The sequence below is a fragment of the Manis pentadactyla genome, chromosome 12 (assembly GCF_030020395.1).
Source record: "Manis pentadactyla isolate mManPen7 chromosome 12, mManPen7.hap1, whole genome shotgun sequence".
NCBI lineage: Eukaryota > Metazoa > Chordata > Mammalia > Pholidota > Manidae > Manis > Manis pentadactyla.
In genome coordinates, this window is record NC_080030.1 from 64,285,417 (window position 1) to 64,311,123 (window position 25,707).

Sequence of the window (25,707 nt, forward strand, 5' to 3'; positions counted from 1 at the left end):
ACAAAATTGAGGCATTTGTCCATTAGGTTTTGTCTTTTTTATTATTCACAATATTATTCATATTCCTGGGAGCACATGAATCTTTCTTCAAATGAAACTTTATGCAGAATTCCAATGAGTAGAAAAGATCAAACTTGGAGCCTGCTCTGGTTGAGGGCCTCGGACTGCGCAGCTGTCTCCAGCCCTCCCCTATTCCAGCCGACCCTGACTTGTGTCCTTGCCCCTCTGCTCAGGTGTGGTTGAGAAGCCTGTAGGACTCCTCAGAGCATAATATGAGCAATACTCATGTAGATAATCTCTGAAACTTCTTTTAGGTTACACACAGTTTTTCTGGAAAAATGTGGAACTCTCACTGCTGATACTAAGCTTTGGGAGAAATATAATGTAATAAACCTCTCCTTACCTGGAAAAAATGTACCCTTTTCATGAACCACAGTCTGAAACAAATGCAACAATAATCAAGCATTTGCAAAAACTGAAGTGACAGGCCCAAGGTGGCTTCAGTAATTTGAAAATCAAAAAAGATATTTCTATTTCATATGCATGAATGATTATAAATCTATAGAAAATCTCAATTTATCCTTGGAATGATCTTTATGGCTAAAGCTGAAATAATTATTGTACATTACCGTGGCTTAATAGTCTCTGATCATTGTAATGCATATAACCAAGACCAAGAAATATAACTATTTCACATAGATTTATAAAATCAAAAGTAGAAATCAACTTATTAGTTCTCAATGCATGTAAAGATGGCAAAATATTTAGCTTAGCATTTCAATTAATGTGACTGATGAAATGCTAGTGAAAATTTTTATTTGGGGGATAACCAGCTGTGAAGAAATAACTAGGCAACATTGCAGTGGTGATTTTACAAATGACTTTAGTGCTTTCATCCTGATGCATTTATTTTTAAAAAGACAAGACTGTGAGCAAAACTGAAGGAACAAAACAGCAGCAGACTCACAGACTCCAGAAGGAACCAGCGGTTACCAAAGTGGATGGGTGGGGGAAAGTGGGTGGGGAGGGAGGGAGAAGGGGATTGAGGGGTATTATGATTAGGACACGTGGTATGTGTAGTGTCACAGGGAAGGCAGTGTAGCACAGAGAAGACAAATAGTAACTCTGTGGCATCTTCACTGATGGACAGTGACTTCAGTGGGGTACGGGGGAGACTTGATAATATGGGTGAATATAGTAACCACGATGTTTTACATGTAAAACCTTCATAAGTGTGTATCAATGATACCTTAATAAAAAAATAAGAAAAAAAAAGACAGGACTGTGTCTGAATCAGCCACTTGGAAGAAGACAAACTCTTGGAGGTTCAAGGGTGAGCACCACTGATACCGCAGGACAGCACAGCTCCACGTGCAGCTGATCACCCCTGCTCTCTTCCTCCACAAGAACAACTGGGGAAACCTTGTGTGTTGAGGCAAGGCTGGTTGTGTGATTGAAGTGATCAGCTTTCCAAGCCCAATTTTCTCCTTCACAGATGACATCAAATGTGTTAGGAACTTGTTGATTTAAGAAAGAAGTGGATAGCACCTTGCAGATAATGTTATTTCCATTTGAAATTTGCACAAGTTACATTTGGGGACTGGGCTATGATGAACTCAGAGAGGGGCATTATTACTAGTTCCCTGTGGTATGCCGGGAAATATTTATTCTATAGTTTATGATCTTGGGATCATGATTAAAGTAAAAATCTGAAACAGGGGAACAGAGCAAACATAAAGCATGCAGTTGCCTCCATACTGATGGGCAGGCAAAAATAAAAGCTACCCAGATTTGAGATTAAGGGGGAAAGGCAAAGTAGTCTAATTCAAGAAGAAATCTAGACTATGCACTTGTAAATTTTCATCTACATTTTTTTTAATGGGGAGATTACTTTTTAGTGTAAAGAGGCAACATATTAGAGTACAACACTTTGTTGAGCACAATATGGGGAATTCAGAATACAAGAAGATACCATAAGAATCTTTGTCTCTGTGTCTTAGTCAATGTTGGTAACTTGTGACCATTTCTGGTCTCCACAACTTGAGAAACAGAATTTGGAGGGTGTTCAAGGGTGATTAAAAAGATAGAAAATGAGCATTTAAAAGAACGGATTAAGGAAACAGGCGTGAATTTAAAGGAAAGTGAAAGGAGAAGTCCTTTGAACATGCACGTATTTAAATAATTCTAAAGATTTCATTTCAATTTCTTGCTCCAGATTATTTTATGGAGAATTTCCTGTCAGTAGAAGATCACTAATATGGTATAACATTCCCATAAACAAAGTGTGAGTAACCAAACAGCAAATGTATTAAAGTAAGTTCCTGAGGTATTAACCATGGTTTTGTATTAACTGTTTGTGTAGAACATGGAATTTACAAACTGCTAGTTGATGAGAATTAAAGTATATTTGCACCATATTGTGTATTTGATGGTTGGATCTGCTCTTCTACAATTACATTGTGTTCAGAGACTGTATCAGGTTAACTTCTCTGTGTTAGCATCAATCTACAATAGACCAATAGAAGAACAATTCAGAAATTTCCTTTCAAAATATCTATATAATATGTTAGGAACAACCCAGGTCTAAGGATTAGTTAGGTGAGGCAAGCATCCAATAGAATTAAAACTAGTTTTTTATGGTTTTATGCAATGTAGCTAAGTGGGATGAAAGCTGCTATAGAAAGATAAGGATCTAGGTATGAATCTTGGTTTTTGGTCCTTGGCCTTGAGCAAAGTGCTTAAAACTCTCTGAGCCTTAGACTTACCATCTGTATAGTAAGGATCACAGTATAAATCCGTAAGGTTATTCAGAGTAAATGAGATAAATCTTCTCATAGGATTCTTGTAAGAATTAAATAAGATAATTTACAAAAAGTGTTTCAACAATGCCTGGCATACAGTAAGCTCATAATAAATATTAGGTGGTATCATTATTATTATTATTATTATTATTACTGTTAAGAAAGAATCTACCACAGTACCCAGCACATAGTGGGAAATCAAAAGTATTAGTTAAATCTGAATCTAATAGAACGGATTATGGGATTCTTCAACATAGAAATATAAGTGTTAAAAGGAAATAACATTAGAAATATATAAATTGAAGGAAATTATTAGAATAACTTACTCATCAAATTACCAAATCCAGATGTACATCGTAAAATAGAAAGAAAGATAAGGTGAATAATAGAAAAACTTAACACACAGTACGTATTAAAACTAAAAGCCCGTTACTCCAAGATGTAGCAGAGGATTAGCATATAAACAAGTTTAGGAAGGGCTTAGTAAGAAGTAAACGCCTGACAGGTTAGCCCAGAAACCAGGATGTTTGCAGAGCTTTTCTGCTGAGGCAGCTATCATAGAGGATAACCATGCTGTTCCGGTCTGACCCTGCTTTCCTGGATGGAGTGTCTGACCCCAATTGCTTTTGCTCATATAGGATGACAATTCTGGTCATGATATATTAGGCCACTCGTCCCTGGGGATGGCAGACTGAAACTCCCAGGGCGGGTTTCAAAAGAACTCCCTGCTTGTTGACTAGTTAGTGGACACTTTCCAAATACAAAAGGGCAACCAACGTTTGGGTAGCCTGCCTCTCTGCCCAGTCTGGTTTGATATAAGTTGACCTGCTGAATCTAAATGTACTAAGTAGACAGAGAGAGTAATAGTGGAAATATAAAAAGCCACCTTCAAAAAAGAGGAATTTGAGTTGAAAGACACTGAACATGACAAGCAACAAATGGGAGCTATGACTCCAGTCATCCCCCTCAGACCTGATTTGCAATGTGAGTATATATTTTAATTATAGATCCACATCAAGCATCAGACCAAACATTTATCTTATTTAGGAAGAAATATATTAAGGCTAAAAGAAGAAAGGGTGGACCGTGAATTCATGATCTTTCTCCAGAAATGCTACTCACTTTGATTGCAGCATTTGGGGCAGGGCAAGCAGACATGACCAAAGCAGTCAGTCACGCAGAAAGTCAGCAAGAGTGTTTGCTCTTCTAACCCCGGGTGCAGCATTGGGCAATTCACATTTGAGAATTGTTTCCAAAGTGCCAATGCCATCCTTCCAACAAGCCGGGGGAAGAGAAAAAAAATCGTAGCTGGAGACTGTGGGCTTCCAGTCTGTATGTAACACAGAGTTTCTTTTGCCACACCTTCGGATTAACCTTCACCGATGTGGAGAGTGATGCATGCAGTGTATTTTTAAGCCTCCCCCGCCTGCAATCATAATAAAAAGAACCATGCCAGAGTGTCAGGACAAACAGTAGATAAACTGAAAGCACTCCCGTCAATCACTGGCATTCTGGTTGACTTCCAAGTCTTGTCTAGGTCATATTATGACTCCTTTATTAGTGTTTAAGGTCACCAGGAGACAGGCAAGTGCATCCTATATCAGGAAATGTAGTGAGCCTCAGGAGTGAGATATTTGGCTTTAGTAGGCACTGTGGCTGTGACTCGGAAATCCAGGGAAATGAGTTAAGCTCGGTCAGACTCCAGGCGCCTAGCTGCCTCACAGCAGATAGAATGAAGTAGAATAATAGAAGCTTTCCTGCCATTCTCAGCGTCAGGCTGAGTTCTGGTCAGCCCTTCCAGTTGAGTTTCTGGAGGCTGTTTTCTATTCAGCCCCCATGCTGCAGGCTATAACTCACAGGATGGTGCTCCAGGGAGAGGCTGGCCTCAAGTTCAGACTACATGGTGCCAGGGAAACCCTCCTGCAGGAAGACAGATTAAGGGGCATGTGTACCCATTTGGTGGGTGAGTGCAAAATGTAGTGTCTACATGGGGCTCCCAGGGAATTTACTGCCTGACTGATTTGGACCTGGCAACCACAAATACTTACATGTCCACACATTCTCTTGCACAGTGACTAACCACATCTGCTTGACTCAGTGGAGAAGGGAAAAAGGCAGTGATGGTCATCTCCTCCACCCACAGGGGAGCTTATGTCCTGGCAAGATAAGCTCTCAGCATGTCTGATTTGAGCTAGGCTCATTCTTTTCACAGTATGATTCCTATTCAAGGACCTAAAAATTCAGATGACCTCACTGCGCTATGAATCAGTAGTCTGAAACTTTTTCCTTTATGGTATGACAGTAGAATGAAGTTGTTAGGGAGATGGGAGAGCTAGCAAATGTTCAAAAAGCAGAAGCTTTCTATTTCCAGAAAGTAAAAGAAGTATTGTAAGGTCAGAGTTGCCAGTATGGATTACTACTTTCTCCCTTCTCAAGATTCCACCTTCACATTAAGATGTAGAAGCACCAGTAAACTGTTCAATGCATAGAAGGTTGAGAGGGCGATGCACTGTGATTATCTAGAGTACCACAGTTTATACAAATGTTCATTCATTCGGTCTTTGATATTGTGAAATAAGAATGGTTTGAAGCTTAAGAGACTCTTTATAAGGCATTTGTGACTGATGGGTAGGCAGCCCTTCATCTCTCATGTGCTTTGTCCCTGTGTGCATACGCATGAAGCTGGCTCACGAGGGCACAGCGTCTGCAGAGAAAGGACTGTGAATGCTGAGCTTTCAATGGGCAGGGAGGGCATGGTATCTCTTACAAGGACAGGCTTGCCTTCTGAAAGCCCCGGGGCCTAGCAGAGTGTCTGACACATGTAGGTGGTCAGTAAATGTTTATTGAGTGAATGGAGGAGCCCACTCAGGCCATGTCCATATGTCACTAAACGTTTAAAAGAAAGAACAAATACAGTAACAAAATGGACAAGTTACTATTCTAAGATACGTGAACAGCTGACATTTTAAAGATTATATGATCCTAAAGACCACGTCTGGTGCTAAAATTCTGCCATGTTTTTTGAAACAATAGACTGACCTTTCTTCTCATGTGAAGTATTTAAGCATTCTTTGTTCTTCAAACGACTTACAGAAGCACCAAGGCTTATAAGATGGTAGCAAGTTTTCTATTGGTAGAATTTGTGAAAGTATGAGCAGTGGAGTGTGCTGTTTTCCTGACACAGGAAGGCTTTATTGAGTTAAGAGCTTGTTTTGAAGTAATCGTAAAAAGATTGCACGCATCTCTTTGTCTTGGGGCCCATTTATGTCTGCGTGTGTGTGCGCTGCGTGCATGGGAGCGGTTGTTGTCGTCCGTGTGTGTGAGCGCCAGATTAAAGAGATTTCAGAGCGCAGAGAGCAGTGCCTCAGGACATCACTGTGCACACAGACCCAAAGCCAGGGACAACAGGGAGTGTGTGGCCTTGCCTCCCGAGCAGCTGGGCCCTGCTGAGCACACACAGCCCTCAGGGCCTTGCACTTTATCACACTCCCAAATCATGACTATAGAAGGTGGACAGCTTTGACATTTGCTCAAATACACATTTCTGGTCATTTGAAACTATGTCAGGTAAATAAAATATAACCTCTTGAGTATAGCTAGTGCTGTGGGGATGGGAGGGTAAGGGCAGATGGGCATGCAGGAGGGAATCTTTATGATCTAAAAACCCACAAGCCACTCTGGACATCAAACATCAATTACCAAAGTACCACTTTGATGAGTTTAGAGTAAATGAATCTGAATCAGATGGATTAAATTCATGCTGAAATATACAGAGAATTAAAAATTAAGAGAAGTAGTGTTAGACATAATACATTCTTTCAAATACTAGCCAGAGCATTTGAAACACACAAAATTCACTGAAGATATTGGACAGTTAAGTGACTGTTCACCTCCCTCTAGATTCTAAATTCTAATTTGGCAGCATGAATAACTGGACAGAGTGTGTGTATGTATATATGAGGATGTATATGAAATATACAAATGTTTACTGGAATTCCAAGAGTGGGCAAAAGAGGAAAAATTCTTTCAACATGTATTTTATTTACTTGCTTAGGTAAATAAATTAACATGCAATTCCATAGAAAATGTTTATCAAGTTACAAGTGGGTGGAAATGAACAGTTGCACATGTGTGCATGCAGACTGGCCCAGGCACTTAATTAAAGACACTTGATCATGTTTGACAGATCTTAATAGGTACTTAAAATGCACACACACGCAAACACATCCACATGTCCCTGTGATGTGTCCTGCCCCTGATGTGTTGATCAGCCCTTCAGAGAGTTGCTTTTCTTAGTGATGACTCACTGACACATGACCCTCCACATGGGCTGCCTGACTGGCTTGTGACAACAGGCAGGCTGAGCAGCAGGTACTTCTCAAGCACAATCCCGAGAGCTCAGTGCCCTCTGGCTTCCAGGCACAGGCTGCCGAATAAACAAACAAGGGGTTCCAATTTTATGCCTACTAGCCTCAGTGGTGCTCCTGTGACAGGGTTTGCTCTGTTTATTTACTCACAGTTCCACAAGGCTCCCCTGGGAATGTTTGTGGCAAAGGTTTTAGATTCTGAGACAGCCTGCAAAGAGGTAGTGATTGTCTTATTAGCCTTCTGCATAACATATCAGTTTATACATGGATAAGACACCAAAAGCATAGGCACCAAAAAGAAAAATAGATACATTGGACTACATCAAAATTAAAAACTCTGTAAGATTAAAGGACAGAATCAAACAGAGTAAAAGGCAGTCCACAGAGTGTGAGAAAGTATTTGCAAGTCATCTTTGAGAAGATAATATCCAGAACATATAAAGAACTCCTACACATCATCCACAGCAGGAAAATCAAGCTGATTAAATAATGGACGAAGACCTTGAATAGACATTTCTCCAAAGAAGATATACAAACTGCCAAGAAGTACATGAAAAGATGGTCAGCATCACTAGTCATTAGGGAAATGGAAATCAAAGCCACAATGAGATACTGTCTCGCATTCACTATGATGCTATTATCAACGAGACCAGAAAATAACAAGTGTTGGTGAAGATGTAAAGAGAGCAGAACCCTTGAAAACTGTTGGTAGAAATGTAAAATCATGTAATTGCTATGGAAAACAGCATGGAAGTTTCTCAAAAATAAAAATTCCACTGGGTGTATACCCCAAAGAATTAAAAGCAGGGTCTCAAAGAGATATTTTTATATCTATGTTCACAGCAGCATACACATAAATAGTGCAAAGTGGAAATATCCCAAGTATTCATTGACAGATGAATAGATAAAGAAAATGTGCTATATGTACACATGGGTATATTATTCAACTTTTCAAAGGAAGAAAATGCTGAAACAAGATACAACATGGATGAAGCTTGAGGATATTTTGCTAATTGAAGTAGGCCAGTCATAAAAAGACAAATACTGTGGGATTCCCTTACATGAAGCACTTAGAGTAGTCAAAGTCCTAGAGACAGAAAGTAGAAGGGTGGTTGCCAGGGGTTGGAAGAGAGAATGGGAAGTTGTTTCATGGGTATAGAGTTTCAGTGTTGCAAGATTCAAAGCATTCTGGAGATTGGTTGCACAACAGTGTGAATGTATTTAACCCTACTGTACACTTAAAAATGGCTAATATGTTGCATTTTATGTTATGTGTATTTAACTATAATTTAAAAAATCAATTTTTAAGTTTTTAAAATAATCAGTTTTTTAAACTTACGCAAGAGAGATTTTGAACAGAGCATCATGATACCACTTGTGAAGACATTCCAGCATCATCAAGGAATGTCTTTGCTGAGAAGTGATGATTCTTCCAAAATAGTAATATTTCAACTTTAATAAATGAGGGAAAGTAAAATTAAATTGCTGTTATCTGTATGTTTCCAACATTCTTATATGGCAAGAAGAAAATCCAGCTCAGAAATAAGGAATGAATAGAGTTCAAATGTTAGGCATTACGGGGAAGGGGAATTGGCTTTACATTTATGGTATGCTTTACATTTATTACCTTAAACCCTCTCAATCTGTAAGTCTTACCTTCTGGCTACAGATGTGAATATGAGGCTCAAGGAGGTAAGGTCACAAGGCCAAAGTTACACAAGTGGTGAGTTGTGGAAACAGGATTCAGACCCAGCATCCATACTGCTACAAGGCACCATTATCAAGGAGAGAGGTGGGCCTGGTTAGAGCTCAATATGGTAATGGAGGCTGACATTTATGGACATAATGGTAATGTACCTGACAGATGAGCAGCTGTGACTTGCAGCTGGGGAAACCAAATATATAAACACTAGTCAGTATATGGAAAGTCACCCGGAGGAGCTATGAGGCGTGGTCAGTGCACACTGTACGTCAGCCTGCTGCTAATCCACAGCCAGCTGTGGTCCTCTGGAACCTCTGTCCAGCTGCACCTGTCAGGGGTGGCTCACCTTGGCTGAGATACCTCTGGGACTTGGTCAGAATCAGACAACCAGAAATAATAATTAGGGTGTAGTTTCTGGAGGCAGATTGCCTGGTTTCAGATCCTGTCGCTGACTAGCTGTGTGATCCAGGGCAAACTACTTCACCTCCCTGTGCATGCCTCCTCATCTACAAGAAGGGATTATAAAAGTATCTTCCTCATAAACTATTTGCAGATTAAATGAATCAATGCATATAAAGTACTGAAATAGTTCCTAGCCCATCAAAGATAAGAGACATATCACCTATCAAACATGGTACCTAGAAAATGTTCTGTTAAAGTTTCCAATGATTCAAATGTGTGTACACAACAGAACAAATATATTTAACATGTGAATTATGAAACTTAATATGCATGTAAAATTCTATGTCTTAGGCAAATGAAACAAAACAAAAATATAGGACAGGGACAATTTTCAAATATGCATACTTATTAAAGCATATTCTTACACCTTCCACAAAATTATAATGTTCCGTCAGTCTTCCTCAGTATTTAACACTTCTCCTTGACGTTACATCAACTTGTCTCCCAAAAGCTAGAGCAGGTTGCATGAAGTTTATTCCAGGTATACCTTGTGAGTTAGCTTTAGGTTCTGTTCACTCCAGGCCAGACTTTGCACACCTGTTCTCTGAGAGAAGTGATAAACGAGAAAGATCTTGCCTGCTTATCATGCTTACTGGGTGCATGCAGCAAGGATGGCAGCCCTTCTACCTTGCCATGATCACTGCTGCAGCACATGGGGAGAAGGCAGTAAACTTTGGGTTCTCACCAAACAATTAGCCAAACACTTCAGTGGGGAGGTGGTAGGTCATGCGTGTGGTTGGCTTCCATTTACAGAGGTGTCTTATCAAAAGTAGAGCAAGAATTCTGGGATGAAAGGTGTGGTTGAGATTTTCTAATGTTCTCTGAATTCTATATTGTTATTTAGAAAAGTAATAATCATTTATGAGTCCTTACTATATCCTGGTAAGAAAAGACTTAATTACTCCCATACACAGTTGAGGAAACGGAAGGTTGCAGATCTTAAATGACACATTAAATGATAAGTTTGAGAGTCACTGTGCCAATTACCTGATTAAAAATGAATTCTCAACCTATATGCTCTGTTGTTTCTTATATTATATTCTGCCATCATGACAGGAATTAAAGTGGGTTCAGAAAGCAGGTAATCGGTTACCTAAGTCTGTATAGCCAAAATTGTGATTATCCTAAGTAAGTCAAAAATTTCAAAGACAGTAAAATGACATCTTATACATTGGAAGTTAGAGCAGAGGAACCACAGAATTGGAAGTGACCTTAGAAGTCACCAAATTTACTTTCCATTCCAAGAAACTCAGATGAACACCTTTCAAGCCTCTGCATGAATATTCCTAGCCCTGGGAACTCACTGCCATGTTAGCAGCTGACACCATCAGTCAGCCATACTGTTGGAAAGCTCTTATTCCTTCTCAACCTCAATCTACTTTCCAGTGTCTTCCCCCTTTTCTGGCTCTACTAGAACCACCCAGAATAATCTAACCTTGGGGCCACAGGATAATCCCAATTTATTAGATGCATTTTTGTCTCTGCTTGTGTCGCAAACACAAATTGCTGCTGGAATAGTTAGAGGCAGAGTAGTGTAGAGGGAAAAGCATAGATTTTACAGTCAGAAAGTCTGTTAATATTCTGGCTCAATCAGTCATTACTTATGAGATTCTAGGGAAGGTACCTCTCTGAGCTTTGGTTTCCACATCTTCATACAGATTTTACAGGCCAGTTTTGAGGGTTAGGATGAGTTGACAGATATAAAATGCTAGCATGTAGTAAGCACTCAATAAAGCTTAGCAATTACTACAAGTTAACCTTTTCTCCAGTAAAGGGTTCCAAGTGTTTTGTTAACCTTGGTTATTCTCAGACTGTTGGTTAAATTGGAGCCTTCTCTAGTCCATAGTACATGGTTGAGTGACCTTAAACTTATTAGCTGTGTCATTTAAGTAGTATAAAAATGGCAAGTTTTCCTGCAAAAGGTTAGTAGGTATGTTTGTTATTGTTGGTGTAGCTATTGTGTGTGTGTGTAGTTTCTCCTGATATATCTAAGAAACTTATTTTGGTTACCCAAGCTACAGACCCCAATACTGGTCAAATGTCCAAATAAATTGGTATCATGGAATCCTAGAGTCTGAGATTTGGCATTTGGGCTAGATGGTTTAAGATCAAATTCTTAAACTCCCCAATAATCTGAATTCTGGGGAATATGTGCCCTTTTCATAATTCTGCTGAGGTTAGGAAAGCTGAGGTCATAATGGAGTCAAAAAGCCAGTTTTACAGAGTAGTTTTCTTCAGACAAGTGTCTTCCCTTCCTTGTAGCCGAGTACATATTTCCCAACCCACCTTACAGTGAAGAATGCCACTGGGGTGGAAACAGCTGAGTGTCCTTCCAAACTGCATCCTCCTCTTCTTCCTTAGTAATAGAGCTGAAGCTGGCAGGCGACTGCCTGTCAGACCTGCATTCTCAGCGCCCCTTACAGCAACGGTTGGTCATGTGTCTTGGCTCCTGCCAACAGAATGCGAGCAGAAATGAAGTGCACAACTTGCTTAAGAGTAACTCCCTGGCCTTGAACTTCTGCTCTCCCATTTCCTCCAGGAATTGTGACCCCAAGCACCTCATTTGGAATATGGCAGACCTGCCATCAGCCTGGGTTCCTGAATGGCCAAGGATCAGAGTTGCCTGCTGGCCTGAAATGCTGACTTTGGAGTTGTTACATAAGAGGGGAATACATTTCTTTGTTCCTTGAGCCACAGAATTGTTAGGTCTCTCTTCTTAAAGCCAGTTATCCACTTGTTTATATAATGCAGCACTGAAATTCCATTTAATTTCTGGAGTCAAAAGAGTCATTAGTTTCTTCTTTACTTGACAAGAATTAATTATCTATTTTATTGGAGCCACTGTTTTGCAGAGAAGAACAAAGAAAAAGAAGTAACTCTATGGTCCTTTATCCTAGGAATAACACCCAGTGGGGACACCACTGCCATTTCAGTGAGTTCACTCCCTGAGCAGTAACAGCCCAGATCTAATTTCCCAATTTGGTTAAGATGAGACTCATGTGCTGAAGAGACAGAATTCACAAAAATTCTTGTAGCCTCACAAAAATTACCCACCCTATAGAGTTTCTTGCTAGAGTTCCCAGACTTTCTGTATATTCTACCTTGAACAACACTGACCGATGAAACCTTTTTGCTCCTACTACTTCAGATGTTAAGTATAGACTAATTTAGTATGGAAACTATTAGTTTTTAGGAGAAGGCCCTATTTCTCTGCGTTCTGGGTCTGGCAGCTTTTGTAGGCTTTCCCAAAGAGCCACAACCATGAGTGGTGGCATGTTGTCATTACCTGCACTGTGCTCCATGCACAGGAAATCCAGTGTGAGCCTGGCAGGGCAACTGAGGGGATGAAGAAATCACATCCATCAGAACAAGTGGGTCAGTTTCCTCAAGGAGTTTGTCTAATATCCAGTGCTTTCCTCCAAAAAAAGATAGTGTACTTTCTTAACTTACTGATAAGATTAGTCCATAGAATCACTGTCTGCAGATCCTAAGCTGCTTTTCAGCTTTAATCTTCCTGTGACTTTAGTCATGCAAAAGGGGCAAACTTCAATGGTTACAATCTGTAAAACAATAGGATAGCATGTGATATTACTGTAATATATTACAGCATTATTAAATGATGAAATTTATTAAACTCAATGTATTTTAACTAAACTTCTAATCTCAATCCAATTTCTGCCACCTGCTGTCTTCCCTATCTCTAGTGATGGAAACTCCATCTTTATAGCTGATTAGGTCAAAAAACTGTCATCAACTGACTCCTCTTTCACTCTCATCTCACCATTAGCCCATCAGGAAATCCAACCAGCGCTGCTTTCGGAGTATTTCCAGACTCAGATTTCTTTGTACCATCTCTGCTGCTACCACACTGGTGGAGCAGCCAACATCACTTGCTTGGATTAAATACACTCCTAACTCTTTTCCCTGCTTCTTCCTGCCCTCCCTCCAACACACACGCACACATACACGAAGTCTATATTCAAAAGGGCAGCCGGAGAGATCCTTTTAAAATAGAAGGTCCTTCAACTCCTTACTCAAAAACTTTCAGATGATTCTCCACTTTGCACTGAATAAAATCCAAGGCCTGTGAAGCCCTTGTCACCTTTCTGACCTCCTTGCTTAGCACCCTGCCCATTTTCCTCAGATCCTGCCCCAGTGGCTTCCTTATTGCTCCAGGGTCACACTAGGCCTGCTCTGGTCACAGGGCATTTGCTCTGGCTGGTCCTTAATACTCTCTCCAAGATGCCTTGGAGCTTGGAAAACTCCTTCAACTCCTTTAGGACTTGCCTCAAACATCTCTGCTTGATAAGATCCAGTCTGATGACCACCTTAGTCCTGCAACTTGCCTATCCATGCTCTTACCCTAGTCAATTGTTTAATATCGCTTACTGACTCTACATAGGAAGCACCCTACTTACTGGGGTCTTGTTCCTCCCACTCACCACTGGAATAAAAGTGCCAGGAAGGCAGGGATCATTGATGTACCTCAAGCACCTTGAACACTGTGGGACACAGTAGGCATTGTTATCTATGTTTGCTAGAAGAATGAACTAACGAATGAAACCTACACATGATGATGTTGATCCATGATTAGTATGGAACAAACTGAGGTGATGAACTTCTCCAGAGATGGAGACTATGAAAGTTTCTTTCTTTCCTAACAGGAAGGATATAGCAGCAGGAATGCACTGGACCCTGACAAGAAGGTTTTCCTGAAAGTGAACCAAAAAGTGTAGAAAGGAATCTTGACATGACAACTCTGGAAAACTCTCCCCATGTTACATTTTGGAATGATGGACTTAAAGATTCGGAACACTCTGATTTTGGAGTTAGGACTTGCCTGAGTTGTTAATTAGAATCTGAGTGACTGTGAAAAGCAGTCCTAGGAATAACACCCAGTGGGGATACCACTGCTATTTCAGTGAGTTCACTCCCTGAGCAGTAACAGCCCAGACCTAATTCCCTGCCTCCTGCACACGTATTTCCTGGGTCTGGTTTCAGGTATCTCTTACTTTAGGTGGGTTTGCTACTGAGGGATTAAAGTGCCTTGTGATTCAAAGCTTGGGCTGTCACAGTGGCTGCTGACACATGTGAGGTATCTTGGATCTCTCTTCTGTTCCTCATTCACACTCACCTTTGGGCTGAAATAGCGAATTTGGTCAGGGGAATGGATACCTGACCCTACATAGCCTGGCATGTTTGCTGTCTGTCCACTTCTCTGATCCCAGGATTGCCTTGCCTCTGGTAGCAGTCAAGTGAGGTGAGCATGCAGGGAGCCCAGTAAGTGATGGCTGGAAGAAGGTGAATAAATGGGAAAACAGACTGGTTGAAACCAAAAGAGAAGACAGGCTGAAAGGTGGGTTAGAACACAGTGCTGCTAACTTGCTGTATGCGTCCCCTACTCCCAGGTGTTTTCATGCGTTACATTCCCTGGTGACATAAGGAACATGCTATTTATTTTTCTCCATAAAGTATGGAAAAAGCTACTTCATCATTCAAATTTGAGGCCATTGCCAATAGGGAAAGAAAATACTTTGCCAGTGTTGGCAAACACGAGTTGCTTTAAAAATAGAGATTAAAACATGACTCATTAAAATGACTCTCCGACTGCTAACACACTTTCCAAGACATTCCGCACTGGACTTCTAGACTACACGAGACGTATTCTTCTATATGTTATATTGAGGCATTCCACACTACCTTTCTCTCAGTGGTTTTAGTCACCAGGAAATTTATGAACAGCAAATGAGCTTTCAGTTGCCTCCTGACTGTATACACTATAGGTGTAGCAGTAATGATGAGGGAGCGATATATTGGGCGAGGGTGAAAAAAAACTTTTTTCCAAAAAATGTTTGAATCTGTAGGAAAGTGACTTTTCAGATCTCAGGAGTGTCCGATATAGTTCCTAGCAGCCTGTTGAAAGGCCCTGTGTTGTCCAAACAGCCTCCTGTGGGGTCATTGCCAGAGCAGCCCATATAAAAAGAACACTGGAAAGGTGCAAACGTCATTAGCAGGGGAGAAATAGGAAGCAATCGGCAACACTTTAAACAAATTATTACCATGAAATTACACTCTCAGTTTGAGATGTGTCTTGGATCTGTTAAAGATATATACACCTCACTGGCTTAAGTGAGATGAGGAAAGTTTCCTCTTTGGTTATTTATGAACTGTTAGACCACGGGTGGATCGTTATGCACCAGTGGGGGAGTGGGGGTTTGGGGAGTGCAGGGCTGCCTGTTTCTTTCCCTGCGTCCTTTAAAGAGGTAGCACCTGCATTGAGGCCTTGTGTAGAGGGGTTTTTCAAGCAGGCTCCTGGACATGAGGCCTATTTTTTAAATGAAATGGAAACCTACGGGGCCAACTGTATTTTATTTAGAAGTAGTTCGGAGGTAAAAGGTCCCAGGCTTTTTCCTGTACTACTGTGGGAGTGGGAAGGGTGGGCGATGGCCGCGGAACTCGCTTGGCACCTGCGCCCTCCCTCCCTTGCTCTGCCCAGCTGGGAACGGCTGTGTCCCCTCTTCCAGAATCTCACCCTCCCCGGACGCATCCACGTGGAATATTCCTGTGACCCGGCCTTGTTTTAGGACCCATCATCCTCTCTGGCCTTTTCAAAATATCCTCAGGTTCTAGTTACTCAGGCTCCAGTCCTGTTTGCTCCTCCACCCACCACCCTGTAAATCTCCGGATCTCCAGCTGCTGGCTGATCCTGACCTCTGCCTCTGCCCTCCCGCCTACAGCCGCTAGGACCATTGCACAAGGGACAGCACTTCTCCACCTCGGGAAGCCTCACTCCCCGCAGCAGGGCTGTCTGCTTTTGCACCTCCTGTTTGTTTATCTGTGCTTGGATCCAATGGGTCCGTCTGGTGTGCTCCCCACAGAACCAGGCTGTACCCCAGGGCCCTAGGTGTGGGGTGGTGCAAAGGTGGCTTTTTCTGGCAGGCACCTGTTTCTCCTCTCAGTGCCTGGCATGTGCCGGACACTCTCCCTTACATTGCCATGTGTCCTGGATGCGTCATGCTAATAGCCACCCAAGAGGTAGTGCAGATTCTCAGTTACAGTTCCACTTTTGCACTCTCATTTTAATCTCAAGAAAATCAGTGAGAAAATATGACATTTTTTTTAGAAGTTGAATCTTAGATGCTCACCTTTGCTGTAAGTTTGGGGGGTGGGGTCTAGTATACACAGTGCACAGTGAATTCAGACATATGGAATGAAAGTAATTTTTATGGGTACTGTGAATAACATTAATGAATCTTAATTTCATTATAATAGGGACTCTTATCTATACTCACAAAAATCTTAAAATTATAATAGCGTTGAAAATGGAAATGTAGAAAATAGAGTGTCTAATCTCAAAAGGAAGACATAGTAATATCTATACATACTTGAAAATGTCATCCGGTCTTAAACATTCCTGAGACACGGAACTTTCAACTTTACAAAGAAGCCAATTTCAGTTCAAATAGCCCCAACATTATTAGATAATTCATTCTCACATTTAAATGCCTCTAAGTAATATTATTCTACTTGCTCTGTTTTGCTTTCTAGGGATATGTGAAAATTAATAATGCAATCTTAGATTTGAAAGAGACAGAGACAAAACCCTATCCCATATTACAATTCTTCAAATCTTTTTTTCCAAATGAAGCTTTTCTACTTCTTTCCATTTTTCATTATGTAACATGGTTTTCTGTTGTTCTACATTTTGGTCTTCATCTTTAAATTCAATTCCTATTAAAATTGGGTTGCCAGGTGTGATAATGGTGACAGCCACAGAGTTTGATTGCTAAAGAAGATTCACAGGACCCCAAACAACAATGCTCATGAATCTACTCTCTATTGCATGCGGAAAGGTACAAAATAGCAATAAGATTAAAATGAAGATACCTATCACAGTCAAAGGTTGCCACAAGAAGGGGCTGGACAGTCTGGGCCAGATTCTAATTATCCTCCCTTTTGTAAGGTCATTCTAGACATGCTCGCTTTTCGGATCAGGAACCAACAACATGTGCACAGAACATTTAGGAACCTGGGAGCCCAGAATGTATTCTTGACTCGAGTGCCTTATACACTGGTCACATAAGCATATTTCTTGCTGTGTAACCATGCACATGAGTAAAGCCAACTAGGTTCTCACCGAGACCAGGTACAAATCATCAATCTCAATGTTATCAACAAACCTGACAAGCTGGTAAAAATCATTCTGATGCCTGCCTTGGACTCATGGTTAAAAAGCATTTCATTATTTTGACCAGGAGTCAGTGCTATGTAGATACATCTTTTATTTTAGCAAAACAGCTTCTAAGCCTGTTGAAATGACCCTGTACAACACAGCAGGACCAAACGCCCACTCCAGATGTGGTCTGACTGACTCGGTATATGGTGGGATAATGTTTGTCATATTCGAGACACTATCAACAACCTCTCATTATAAAATAGTCTCCATGATTTTCCCTCTCAGCAGAAATCATGGATGCCTCCTTCTGTAGGTTCAGATGAAGGATGAGCCAATCTCTTTGAGGAAGGAAGCTTTGTCGTTAGCTGGTGAGATCTGATGTTAGTCTTGTCTAGCAATTCAAAAAGATTGGAGGAGATTTCCAGGTGCCTCCTCTCTACTTGCTTTTGCCTTGTCTCTGGCCCAATTTCACCCTTGTTTTGCATTTCCTTTCTGGCTATCTGATTCTTTGCTTGTACTGGAGTCCTTTCTTAAACCTCTAGTTGATATGCTGGGTCCTAGTGCCCCATGACATTCTTGCCAGCCCCATCTACAGTTTAGGATCCTGCTGAGACTATTAATGGAAGCAACGGGCTGTTTTATTTGTCTGGGTAGTGACTGAAAGAAGTAAGCTAGATGCTTTTTTATCACATCTCAGCCATGTTTTTGAGATCTCCCATGTTCTAGCCTTTAGGGAAGTTTCTGGGAAACAGATGGAAATGAGAAATGGACTTAGTTTTAAGGAGTCTGGCATGGGAAAGGTATTATAAGAGAAAGGAGATCCCAGAATCTGGGGACACAGGACAGAAGTGATGTGCTCTATTGGCCTCAGGTTGGCTGGCCACAGGAGGGGTCAAAGGCAACTTTACAGAGGATGTGATGCTAAGCTGGGTGTTAGAGGATGAATGCAATTTCATCATGTAAAGGATGGGATGGATGGTCTTGTAGGCAGAGGAGCTAGCCTGAGCAATGTTAGGCAGGAGCAAGGGGCTGGGTGTAATCAGGGAAAGCCAGCAAGTTCCTTACAGGGAAGGCCAGCAAGACCAGAATGGCTGGTAGGGGTTGTGGAAGTGGAAGGGAGGGAGTGAGACTGAGAAGGGAGATGAGACAGTAGAGTCCGATTGCTGATCATTTCAATACTACTTATTACCTGCATATTTATTTATTCTTTGATTTTTACAAAAGTAAGCATGCTAATTGCAAAACCAACATTTGCTTTAAGCTTAAGTCCTTTGTAAAGGTGGTCAAAGACCTCAAGGTCCTATCTCTTTAGATCAAGGCACTGCCTGATTTCAGCAGGTTTAACCCAGAAATATGCATATTTTGTACCTGCTGGAAATCCTTCCAAAGCCTTATCCAAATGAAAGAGTAGAGACAACAGGGTGCATGTAGAGCAGCATTGGTAGAAAGGGATTGCCATATTTGGATATTTGGAGCTAAGTATGTGTAAGTAGATTCTTATCAGAAAGCCATACTGCATTGGGTTAAATAGCTAATTTTTAAACAGCTAAACACAACAGTTTATTACTGATTAAGTACAAAATAAGTGTTCTCCAGTACTGCAATCACAATTCGAATGCAATTGGAAATGGCCATATTTGTTTGAGACTATTTGAATATAAATATAGTCTTGAACTCTTTCTGTCATTTTAAGCCATTTAACTGAAATAAAACAATTGTGTTGCAAGTGTCCCTGGAAATTCATCCTGCTGTTATTCTGTTATAGTCACATTAATGGAGTAAGAATCCATTTAAAAATGGTAGAAATAGATTCTACAGCTTTCATAAATCACTTATAAAATTTGCGCAGAAATACAGACTTTCATTTCACTTTGTGAACCCAATGATTCTATGCTATAAGCTTAAGTCTGTTACTTCTTTTTTATCAGATCTTAATAGTGTGTTGATCATCCTGCTCATCTTCTGCAGTAAGAATGCCATATCTGTCTGTTACAGCTGCCCTTCTCTCCATGCCAAAGACCACCAGTTCAGGCTAGTGCATTGCTCAATCATCATGCCCATTTCTAATCATCATCTCCCTCTGAGAGCAACACGTACACCAGGATCCTTTTCCCGAGAGAAGAAACTAAGCCACCACCGCGAGTCAGCCTCCACAAACAAATGTTGCAGACCTCCTTGAAAAGCAAAATTTTGTGCTTTCATCTGTAAGCATACTGAACCCCGCACTAGGAGCTCCCAAGGATAATGTACATGTACACCTGCTGACAGCTTTTTCTACGAATTAAGTTATAAAAGGAATTTGTAGCAGTTACGGAGGGAGCAATTGTAGAAACAACCTACAAAACTCTGTTACTGGGAATGTGTTTTAAAATCATGGCAGGGTCAAACTGCCATAGAATCTGTCCCCAGGGTTTCTATTTGCGGGATCATGTTTCAGGGTTATCAAAGGATACCATTAAATCGTTATGCAGTGTATTCATTTTTGAACACAAACGGATCTTAATTAGTAAATTTCAGTATCTATTTGTTAAGTCCCATCATGTTAGATATTTTTTTAAGCCTTAAGCCATAGAAACAGAAAGTATATTGAACTAAAAAGTAAGCACTTCAAGGAATAACCCATATTTAATAATTTAAGAAAAAGTGTTGATGATGCCTTTCTCCACCTCCTCCAGACCCATGGTACTCATTTTCATGAGCTTTTCAGTATTATGATTTATCACTACTTTTGGAAAGCATAATTACTCAAGATTTGTACCCAGAGCTCCTGACAAGAGATTTTGAATGCACCAGCATAGTAATTGAGAGGGAGGAGATTGTTCCTGTGTGCAGAATGGAGGCAGAAGATTCTGAATGTTGTTCTCACCCTCAAAGAACCAGGTAGCTCTCAGATGCGCCTTGACCTTGGTGTGGGTCACGTGCAGTGTGGCTTATGGCGAAAAAGCCAATGAAGATACACTAGAGAAACCCATCGCTATCCATTAATGCCCATTTCTGTAGAAGGTATTGCTCCTTCGTTAAGCCAGATCTGAATCAAAGGAGAGGAATCTGAAGGCTTCTAGTCTAATTGTCTGTCTTCTAGCATTCCATGTGATTGCCCAGCCCATTCCACCAGGCAGTGTTTCTGATTCCTCTTCTTGCATATGGCACCGCAATACGATGGTGAGATCTTCTCCTGAAGTACTTATCACAGACGTGGCAGCCAAGGTCAGGCTGTTAAAGCCTCAGGGATTTTATGTGCCTAGAAATACAGCACAATCCCCACACTCCTGTTCTGTGTTGGCCAGAGGAACAGGCTGGCAGATGTGGCATTCCTTTCCCTGTGTGTGGGGGTTTGGGGATGGGGACTGAGTTGGAGGGTAGAGTGGGGGCCGGGAATGGGTAGAGGAAGGAGACTTAGGGAGGAGGGGAAGGCTCTGGGAAGTACGCCCAGGGCTGGTATGCGGGGAAAGGAGAACCAATACCTCTTTTGTTGTCAGGAAAGCCCTGGGCACAAAGGGTGAGCTTGAGTTTCACTTCAGGTCAGTCCAGGGCATTGTGAAAAGGCAGTTTTCAGACAGGGAGCTTAACTGACTGACTCTGAGGTAATTAAATCACTCCATTAGGCTGCTGACCATGAAAGCAGAAAAATAAAAGCATAACAAAAACAAGAAAACAAAAACCTTACATTTGAATCTAGTTATATAATTAAAATGTTTACTGTTCCACGTAATAATTATGTGTCTCATATTTGATCATGATGGAGTTTCTCTAATTGGTTTAGAGTTTTACCCATTCTTCTTGTGGGACAAAATTTGGTTTTATTTAGTCATTTTTCATTCAGGCATGTAAGACTTCCATGCCATCTGACTTTGTTTTACTCTGGCTGGGGTTTTGGCAGCTTCTGTGGTGATTTTCAGTTTTATTTCCTCTCTTCAGTGATGTCTGTAATTATGGACAGCCAGTTACCTAAGGAAGGGGTTGTTTCTTAGTCCCCCATTTGCTTTCCTAATGTGAATTTTGTTCCTCAGAATCCATGATGTGCAGTAGATGTCAGAATAGTCAGTTTGTGGTGCTGAGAAGGTCACCTGCACAGGGCCTGTTGGTCTCTGCAGTTGCACTGTGACCAGCTCATTTCCCTCTTTCCATCACTGTTGGGCTTCCTGTAGCTTTAGATCTTGATTATTCAGGGATTAATTAATCAGGTTGCAGATTATCCAGGAACTTTATTTCTCTTCCTCCTCACTCCCTTTTCCTTTTTATTTTTTATTTACCTATTGGTGTTTTGCCATTTTACAGATGAACTCCAACAGTCACCCAAATGAGAAATGTGGAAAGAAAAGTGATAAAAGGATGAGCTGTCACATGTCACATTTAATCATTGCTCTGGTTACTAGTGACAGAATTCAAGTATGCTGGAATTTGGGACCAAAGTTAGACATTACTCCTGGCTATGGAATTCAATGATCTGTTACTTCAAGCAAATAGAGTTTTGTGGGAGAAGTGGGTTTATAATGGTGTATTGAGAATTTTTAATAATCAAATGTGGGACAGAAATTGTCTCTTTTATATAAAGCAGGTGCACCAGTACTGCAAATTTGTAGTTGGGTGTCCAGAAAGGAAAATGAACCAGCTGGAACTGGGAATACAATTTGCTGGTCATATAACATGCCATTTCTCTGAGGGCAAGGCACTGTATATCACTTCGTGGAGGCAGAAAAGTCTGTCCAGTGAAAGCAAGCTCACACCAGAGGGGTGGGCCAGCTGGCCTGCTCCACCACCTCTGAGAGCTGTGCAGGGCTGGAAGGGGACAGAAGTGGGGTGAGGCTCAGGGTGGAGCTAGATGACCTGGAGAAACTTTGGGGGGTTTCGTCCTAGTATGCACTTCCCGGTCACCCTGATCCTTCCCACTTCAGAAGAGACTCTTGGTACCTTTCAAGCGGGCCTGTCCTTTATTGCAGCTTTCATGTATTTCATGCATTTTCCCTCTGCCTTCTCAATTTGAGCCTTTATAGGCTTTCAAAGATAATAAATTGTAATCACTTCAGCATAATGCTTTGCTCAATAAAGTGTCTGGCCCTTCTCATTCTGTTGAAAAAATACATAAAGAAAGGTATGTAGGTACATAAGGAAATAAAATCAGGGGATGCCTTCATCTGAAACAAAAGTAGTTTTGCCCAGAGCCGTTCATACGTGATTCTTCATATGGAGAGAAGATTTTTTTAATGTGGTAATAAGATATTTTTAAGTATTTAAAATCCGGTTATTGACCCATATCTCTTGAATGCTAAAATAAGAAAAGCTTTTTGAAATCATGTATTTGAATCCCCACATTTCATGCGATTAAAAAGGGGACTAAAGAGACAAAGTGCCTTGTTTGAGATCACCCGTCCTGAACACCAGCGCCAGGACTAGTACTCCAATGTCACACTCAATCCCCTTCCCAAATGTGCCACATTATTAGAAAGCTAGAATCTTTTGGCAATAGATGCAAAAAGAGTTTCTAATTTTGGGAACTTATCTTGGGAAATTTAATTCTTGGGTGAAAATTTTAAAATGAAATATCAGACTATACCTACACTGGGTAAAAATATGAGACCCAGTCAATGTGTTGTTGTTCTGAGGGGATCTATATATATGTGTATGTGTTGGAGGGAGGTCAGTATTAATTTCCTCTAAGGCAAATTTGTATGTAACCAGTTTATGAAAAAAGTCAATCTGCTAAACTTCTTGGTGATTCCTAAGGATTCATCTTAATGCTGTTTCTCGGCCTAGTTGACAGCATATTTTTATGTGTTTTACCTGTTAGCCATCCAGTGTCTTCACAGAAAAATCTAAATTTGTCATAGCCTCAGGGGAGATGCCCAAGCACCAGGCTCTCTGTCCTAGTTTCCTTGGTTGCTGTAACAAATTACTACACACTAGGTAGCTTAAAACAATAGCAATTTATTCTCTCACAGTTCTGGAGACCAGAAGCCCCCAAATCAAGGTGTGCTCCCTCCAAACACTCTAGAGTAGATTCTGTTCCTTCCTTCTTTGAGCTTCTGGCAAGTGTTAGGGTCACTTCAACCTCTGGCTGTGTTTGCATGCCTTCTCCTGTGTGTGCCTGTGTCCTCTCCTTTTCTGTCTCTTGTAAAGATAGCTGTCATTGGATGGAGGACCAGCCCTAAATCTAGAAGGATCTCAGGGTCTTTGATCACATATGCAAAGACTTTTTTCCAAATCAGGTCACATTCACAGTTCTGGGGTGGGGGAAAATATTCACTATACTCATCTTCCACAAACAGCAGAGTCAACTGTAAAATCTTGCTGTTTCCACAGCTAGGGTGACCAACTGTCCTGGTTTTCCCTGAATGAGGGACTCCCTGGCAATGGGAACTTCAATGCTAAAACAGAGGAAGGCATGCCTGGGGCAAACCGGGATGATGGGTTACTAGTACAGATCCAAGGGCCCGAGTGGCCAACATCCCCAACCTGGAGGCTTGAAAGTTGTTGAATGATGTCAATGCAGCAGAAAGCAAGTTCCTCTGAGAAATGTGGACTGGTCCAGGTGCCCCCACTCCTCCTTCTGACCTCTGCTTTGACAACTGTGAAGAGGGAGTCAGAGGCTTCTGCTGGGAGGAGAGACCTTAAAAGAGCAGTTCTGTCTGCTGGAGAGTTCTGTCTGTCTCCAGATTTAATTTCTGCTCATCTTATAGCCTGTGACAACCCTGCATTCTCTCCAAGCTGGTTTTTCTAAAGGCAAAGGCCAATTACATTTTAGCTACCTGGCCAGTGATACCTCAGCAAAGAAGCATTTCCTGGGGACCTAGCACTGATTTGCATTGTGCTAAAATGCCCTTCCTCTTTTCTTCCCCATCCCTCATTATCCACCCCATCAGCCTCCATAGCAGGAGAGTCAAGAGGAGCAGTGAGTAAAGCTGGGCCTTTGATCTTCTAAGAGGCAGTGTCCCTTTCTCTGTCCACTTGGACCAGAAGTCACTGGGTGAGCCAGCAGCAGAGCTGACCTCACTTTGAAGAGTTCCTCCTGGCCAAGGATGATGAGGGAGGTCAGGCATTGGCTCTCTGTGGAGATGTCTGTGTGCAGTAGCCCTCCACCTTGTTCTAATGACTTCAGTATTGAAAGAACAAGAGAATCCCGTCTTCAAACCAAATTTATGAGCTTATGAGCTTCTGGTGCTGCACATACGCTCTTTCAACCCAAAGCTTCTCTGAGATTTGGACTGTATCCGGTTGCATTTTTAACCCCATTTTATTTTCCATGCTGAAAAAGATAAGACTGTGTGGGAAAACAGCTGCTTTGGATCAAGTTAGAGTCAGTAAATTTAAAAACTGTAGTAACATGAATGAAATGACGGCATCAGGACATCATCCTGCTGATGAAATGACCATCCTTTCTGCTTTAGTCACAGGTTGATTTCATTTTTTATTTACACTGATTTTACACTTTTTCATGATTAAAAATTTTAATCATCTGTTCAGTGATTTACAAAAAAACTCTTCTAATCATTGTCACATGTAATTATGATGGGTTTAAAAAATTTATATGCAATATTTTTGTTGAAAGCAAGATTTTCTGAAATTAAATATTCCTGAGAACCAATTTCCATTCATTCATTCATTTCATCTTGATTTATTTGTAGTGTTTGGAGATGTATAGTGGAGTATACAATGGTTGTTCTTTGTATTACAATAGGCATATGTAATTTATCACAGTCTACAGGTGGTAACTTCTATTTTACTACCTACTTTTTTCTTTATTAAGATATCATTGATATACACTCTCTTGAAGGTTTCACAAGAAAAACAATGTGGTTACTACATTCACCCTTATTATCAAGTCCACCCCCCATACCCCACTGCAGTCACTGTCCATTAGCATAGTAAGATGCCACAGAGTCACTACTTTTCTTCTCTGTGCTACACTGTCTTCCCAGTGACCCCACACATAACCATGTGCACTAATCATGATACCACATAATCCCCTTCTCTCTCCCTCCCCACCTGCCCTCTCCCAACCCTCCCCTTTGGTAACCGCTAGTCCCTTCTTGGGTTCTGTGAGTCTGCTGCTATTTTATTCCTTTAGTTTTGCTTCATTGTTATACTCCACAAATGAGAGAAATCATTTGGTACTTGTCTTTCTCCGCCTGGCTTGTTTCACTGAGCGTAATATCCTCTAGCTCCATCCATATTGTTGCAAATGGTAGGATTTGTTTTCTT

The 25,707-nt window shown here is 41.1% G+C and overlaps 1 long non-coding RNA gene across 1 annotated transcript in view; it reads left to right on the forward strand.

The window, feature by feature from the left end:
• Window positions 1-1,178: 1,178 nt before the first annotated feature.
• Window positions 1,179-25,707, forward strand: part of LOC118921803 (uncharacterized) — a 176,215-nt gene continuing 151,686 nt past the window's right edge. The window contains exon 1 of the long non-coding RNA XR_008992774.1: window positions 1,179-2,284. This is a non-coding gene — a long non-coding RNA (uncharacterized LOC118921803). The remainder of the gene's footprint in view (window positions 2,285-25,707) is intronic.